General features: G+C 32.7%; 1 protein-coding gene across 1 annotated transcript in view; it reads right to left on the bottom strand.

Annotated features, from left to right (window-relative positions):
* The window catches only part of LOC142327009 (uncharacterized), a 46,103-nt gene that overhangs the window by 38,873 nt on the left and 362 nt on the right, over positions 1–6,868 (bottom strand). The window lies entirely within an intron of this gene.

Here is a 6,868-nt window from a genome sequence, read left to right as displayed (position 1 = left end):
TATCTACAATTTCCTCCCTTGTAGTTTTATTTATTTTTTTAATTACTTAATCTTCTTCATATATTTGGGCTGTGAGGACTTTTCTGCTCATGTGTAGTTTGCGTTATGTTATAAAATAGATTAAAAAAGAGGCTAATATTGATGAACTTTTTTGTTCTATCTATTCATCAGTATGAGTACTATGTACTCTAAGAATTAATACTCTTAATTTTTGTCCAGTGGAGAATTATGTTCCTTCAGTATTACTTCAGAAACGCCACTAAAGAATGTCTATAATATGTATTGAAACGCACCCATATTGTGCATTTCATTCTTCATTCTGCAAGATTTTTAATTTCTTTTTTTTAAATATACTTTGAATCTTTATGTATGATAATTATACTTTATGATAACAGTATGATCTGTTTTATGAAGAATATTTCTTATTAACTTCACATTACAACTAATGTTCAAAAAACAGAATGGTAAAACAATATGCAGATATCTCAAACTTTGCACTTTCAATTCTGTTACTTTTCACTTCAAAGTTAATATTTAAATATTAAAATTTTTTAATGTTAAATATTAACATTTTTACTTCCTTGTATGGAGTAAAGGAAGAAGTATTGTGATCGCGAAAAATTTTGGTTTTCAGATTTAAACAGAAATATCCATTTTGACCATCCCTGAATCCATTTTGACTAGTTTCAGTGTGACATCTGTATGTACGTACATATCTCGCATCACTCAGAAACAATTAGCTGTAGGATGATTTTACAACAGTCCTAAATCCAAAATTTCAACATCTAGTTGTGTACCTCCCCCTTTTAATTGCAATCGACTGAACCAAGTGTCCAAAAAAGCCCAAAATCCCAAAAAATTTGGATTTTGGACTTTTTCTTAACTGCAGTAAGCCCTCATTGACAGCTTTTCAATGATATATCATAAGTGGTACTTATTTTCATTGGTTCCACAGTTATAGCCAAAAACAAATTTTAATTTAATTTAATTTTTCTTTTTTTTAACTTTTTTTTTTAAATTTAAATATTTAATTTATTAATAATTATTAACCTGAGATTGTAAACAGATTTTTTTAAATTTAAATGTATTTATTAACAATTATTAACCTTTGATGTGTATATGTAATGTAATAGGCGTACAAGGAAGTCGTGTGGTGTCCACATCAGATTTTCTAAGTAGTAACTTTGAAGTGAAAAAGTACCAAAGTTGAAAATTTGAGATACCTACATATTGTTTTTCCAGTCTGATTTTTAAGCATTAGTTGTTGGAAATTAATGTTTACTCTTAATTATGCTCATTATTTGGCATAGTCTATTTTATGTTAGCAAATGACCCTGTTAAGTTGTGGTTATTTTGGCTTAAAAATGCTTCATAGAAGTCCACCAATTTAATCTTCATCTCTTGGGTTATACTTAGTTCAATTTTTTAAATAAAATTTACTTTTCATTTTCATGGCTGCTGTTTGGAAACAAAACAACTAAACAGAATGCATACAAAATTATTCTATCCGTGTAGCTTACTCTTAAAAATGTTATTTTGAAAAGTACATTCTGAAAAGCAAGAAAAATGTTTTCAAAACAGATTGACTCAATTTTTGTAAATCAGTATGTAAAATGTGTGAAGCTTTTATAAAACAAACTTATTTAAACTTCCTACTTCTAACTATGGACACTTCACTTTGAAACTTTTTACTCCTTATTTTCAAACATTTAAAAAAGAAACTGGCAACAAATGACAACATCTGAAAAGTTGATGAGACTTTTGTAAAATCAACAACCGAGCACCTTCAGCACTGGAGGCAGTTCTTTAAAAGGTTTTACAACCACGACCCACCACAAGGTGGGATCAATGAAGCCACCTGAGTTTCAAATGTCTGATGCCGAACCAACTGTTGAAGAGCTGAAAACAGTCATCCGTGCCTTGTAAAATTAAAAAGCACTGGAGGAGATGAGATCACCACAGAGTCCATCAAGGCGGTAGGTGTTGTTCTGCTTCACACGTGCTCCTTCGAACCATCTGGCACATGGAAAAGGTACCAGCTACCTGGAAAAAGGCTGTCATAATTCCAGTCCACAAGAAGCACAATAGTCAAGACTCCAGAAACTACCATGGCATAAGTCTTCTATCAATTGTTGACAAAGTTTTCATGAAGGTCATGCCTGCAGAAATTTTATGAGTAAAAAAGCCACAAGGAGCTAGCTGACTTTCGACCAGATAGGAAGCTGTGACCAGCTATTTGCTATTCATCAAGTAATGAAAGAAAGAATTCGATGTGGAAAATGAGCAGTTACCAACTTCATCAACTTTCAATCTGCCTTTGACTGTATACACTGGCCGGCACTTTGGAAGGCATTGGAGACAGAGTTCATCCCTCCAAAAGTTATCAGGCTTCCCCAAGAATGATGGATCATTGAGTCAGATATACATTCAAAATTAGCAATTCTAGAAATTTTCCATGTGGACAGGAGTCCGCCAGAGAGACATTGTCTCCCCATTTCTCTTTAACATTGTAGTTGACAACATAATGCGATGAGTTTTCCAGGGCAGATAAAGGGTTCAGTTCGGAGAGGATGGCTTTGTGACCGACTTCATGTTTGCCGATGACAGTGATTCTGAGGCCACCGATATTTCTTTGATATCTCCTGCAATGCCCAACCTTATGGCCTGAAAATAAATGTGGATAAAACATGAACTAACTACAGACAGCTCATGCACCATTGTCCAATTGGATGGTGTGGTAATTAAGTGCAAGAATTCAGATATTTGGGCCCAGGAGAAGAAAGTAGCAACTACAGCAGAATCCACAGTCGAATTGGTCAAGCAACCATAGCATTTGCTTTCCTGAATTGATGCTTGTGGAAACAAAGTAACATCTTGTTGAAGACCTGAGTTTGTCTTTTCTGGACCCTGATCCTGCCAGTTTTATTGTATGGAGCAGAAACGTGAACACTACTTAAAACAGACCTGAGCAAACTGGAAGTATTCTAAATGCAATGCCTATGCCAGATCATCAGTGTCTCACTTTGCAATCACATCTGAAATGAGAACATCCACCATTGCTGCAATCAACAGGCAAAAATTCAAAAACGAAGACTGCGTTGGTTTGATCATGTCTACAGAATGAATGAAAATCATCTACCATACAAACTCCTCCGGGATGAACGACCCACCCATTTGAGAGTCCGATGAACAGCTCCAAAGAAAATGTGGATCAAGCAGATCGATGATGTAGAAAACCACAGGCTAAACCTTAATGAGGCCAGGATAATGGCCATGATTTGCCATGCATATAAGCGTCTTGTTAATGAAATAGGACGATTGGCACCACAGCAATGTATGGGCTTAGGAGTTGGTCCAGGCCAAATACCAGCTAGGGATCAAAGAAAAAGAAGAAGAATAATAATCTGTTTACTATATTGTATGATTCCCAATTTTAGAGTTATATGCTGTATAATAAAAAAACAAAATACACTTAAGAAAAAGACTTCTGATCATAGGAAGAGAATCAGTTTTATGGCCGTGTTTTTTCAACTTTTTGTCTAAAAGATGGTGTTTTTATTTTTAATAATTATGTTTCAATAAATGTGATTAACCATGACTTAAATATAATAACAAATAATAGAAATATTGTCGGCATGTTTGCAATTTGACCAGGATACTGAGAGAGACTGACAAAGTAAAACTTTCTTATAAATACAATTTATTACTCCAAAAACATAGAAAATAAAGTAAATAATAATAATATTGACAATAAATACATACAATATACAAAATAGTAATTCAAGTAAAAAGACAATATTTAATTAATGACAGTTAAATTATGAATACCAAAATACAGTCCAATTTACGAAAAACTTTATGACTGATTGAAACCAATATTGCATTAACAAGATAATAGAAAAGTCTAATGTTCATACAGTCCACTTTCTGTAAGTATTATTATTTCACTGTTTACAATAACTACCCTACATTTTATCAATGAAAGGAGTAATTTCACTACTGTTTACTTACACCTCAGTGAACAACTTCCTGTATTCAACCACTATCCACACTGGAGTACTCATGATGTACTCTTCAGTCATCGTTAACCACATGCTTACTGATATTGCTGTTATCACAACTGCGCTGAACACAGCCAAGCAGAACTACTGACTGTCTGCTGGTCCTCAGCAGTATTTATATGCTTGGCCCGCAGAACAAGTATCCACCTCGTCTTTTAATTGTCAAAGCATAATAATTTTCATTGGCCATGCCTTTATGTTTTTCTACAAGTTCTTATTCATGTCTGGTAATCCTGGTCGAACAAGAGTCTTTGGAGGTGCCATTGTCTGTATTATGTAGAACAGATTTGTAAAACAGACTTGCTATTTTAAAAAAAGACCCTTTTAGTTCCTTCTAAATTCTTATTTATTTTCTTGATTGTAAGAAACCCATTATACTTAAAAATAGCAGGATAACATATTGTGATAGTACAATCACAATATGTTATCCTGCTATTTTTAAGAAGTAATCTGTAACAAAAGATTATAAAAAATGGGAAAATATATAAAGTATTGAACAGATTTATGCTTGAATTATTTATTTCTTTTCTTCACTCAATATATGTCTTTTTAAATCATTAGCGTTTGATTTTATCTACTTGAATATACAGAAGAGAAAAAAAACTTTTTTTAATTTTCTGTTTTGTATTTCATCTTCATGGTTAAGTTGAATTGAACTTTTTAGTTATTTTTATCAGGTATAATTGATTCGAATATCCTGTTAAAACAAATCAGTTTCATCAGCATATATTGTATAAAAACATAGGGCTGAAATTCAGACCAAATTACGGTATAGCTACATAATATTATGTAGTTATACATAATTTATGAGTATTATTTTCTGCCAATTAGTTTTCAGCATTTTGCATAACATTCAAAACTTTCTGTTATTGTTTCTTGCTCTACAGTTTACTTTTTAGAGATATAAGACTTCATTATTGTGCTAGCTGCATAAAATCCCAGCCCTAATTTAGCACCTTTGCAGCATTTCACTAAAAAATTCATAACTCATTTATTTATTGACCAATCTTGTAATTTTTCTTTTGTTTTGTTTGTTATTAACTACTCTAAAACATTAGGTATGGTGTAAATACATAATTATGAAAAAAAAAATTTCAAATATTTTTCAAGTACAGAAGAAGGTAATCCCAAAAAAAAATCCTGGTGTCATTATATACATGTTATAAAAGTACACTTAAAAATGAATACACACACCAAATTTCATTGAATTATTTCAATAAATAACACAGATGTTTTTGTAAATTACCACCTTTTGGTTTTTTTGCAGGGAGGCGTTCATCAAATTAGGTAAGAATGGAAAAATATAATCAAACACAGTTTTTAGCACAATTGACAGATATTTATACAAAACATAATTTTTCAATTATAAGAACAGTTTTATTTTAACTCAAAAATACCTAACCTAAATATTATCTAAAATAACTACTGTGCATAAATATTTGAGGAAGAGTAGTTAGTTCTAGCATTTGCATTGTGGATAGCACTTTGTATGTAGACCTTTTTGCACTTAGCACATATAACAGTGGATTTTTTCTTTTTCACCATTCTAGTGTTGGCTGCACTGTAAACACAGCAATTATTTTCCCTTTTATTGGGCAGTTTTTAAAAAACTGCAAACGTGTGTGAAAAATGAAAACAATGGTGAGTTTACAAATCACCAATTGTAAATTTAAATATAGACAAAGGATTTGTGGTATTTTCTTTGTATAAAATAAATATAATTAATAACATTACTGTGAGCAAATTAAAAGTTATCTTCTTCGAGAATTTAACACTTTTTTCAGACCCATGTTCATCAGTACACAAATAAAAGCCTGAATCTCAGCAACTGTGACACGTTTCCACATTTGCCAGCTTATTGTTCGGCACTTAACTTACATTTTGCTGTAAAAGTCTTGGAAAAGGTGTGGCCTGTTTCTCCGGATCATCATTAGTATCATCTATTAAAGATGAGCTTTGATTCTGTATCTCACATTACGAATCGTCTAATTGAGAAGTCTTCACTACAAAAATTGTTTTCCTCAATCCCCAATTATGCAGATACCCAAACGTCCGTATACGCGGACGTTCAGGATACAAAAGGTTAAAGGTACGTTTAGTGCTTTTCATGCTAGTTATCCACGTGTTGATTTTGACTAACCTACTATGTACTCAAATTATATATACTCAAATATATATATTATATATACTCAAATTATGTTTATTTAATATTAAATATTAAATAAACAAGTAGTACGGTGGAAGGCAGCCATCTTGGATTCCAATATGGTTGCCAACCGCCATCTCGGAATGACGTCACTGATCCAAGATGACGGTGGTCGGCCATCTTGGATTGTGACGTCATTGACGCCGTATCACTGCCATATTGGAATCACCCTTTTTCCCTGTGGGAATTTCCCTTTTTCCTTAGCGGGATATTTGAAATTTTGCAGGGATACCAACTTGAGTAATATATTCGCTTTGAATATTATTTATAATTAATTCAAAGGTTGGTACCGCTGTTGTGTACCGGTCGGTTTGAATTAAATAAATAAATAATATTCGAAGTGAAAAAAAACTTGGTTGGCTAGGACTCGAACCCGGTCATGACGGGACGTGACTGACTGACGCCTTAAGCGAATCGACTGCAGTGACACCCAGATGTAAAGAGTGAAAAATGTTCTTTCTACATAAACTGTGAATCTTAACACCATATCAGCCTGTACACAAACACACACACACATATATATATATATACACATACAAACACATATACATACACACACACACCACCTACAAACACACACTTACCTACCTACCTACCTATA

This window comes from Lycorma delicatula, chromosome 6 (assembly GCF_047948215.1).
Source record: "Lycorma delicatula isolate Av1 chromosome 6, ASM4794821v1, whole genome shotgun sequence".
NCBI lineage: Eukaryota > Metazoa > Arthropoda > Insecta > Hemiptera > Fulgoridae > Lycorma > Lycorma delicatula.
The sequence above is the reverse complement of the archived record's forward strand: the minus strand, read 5'-3'. Positions and strand labels throughout refer to the sequence as shown.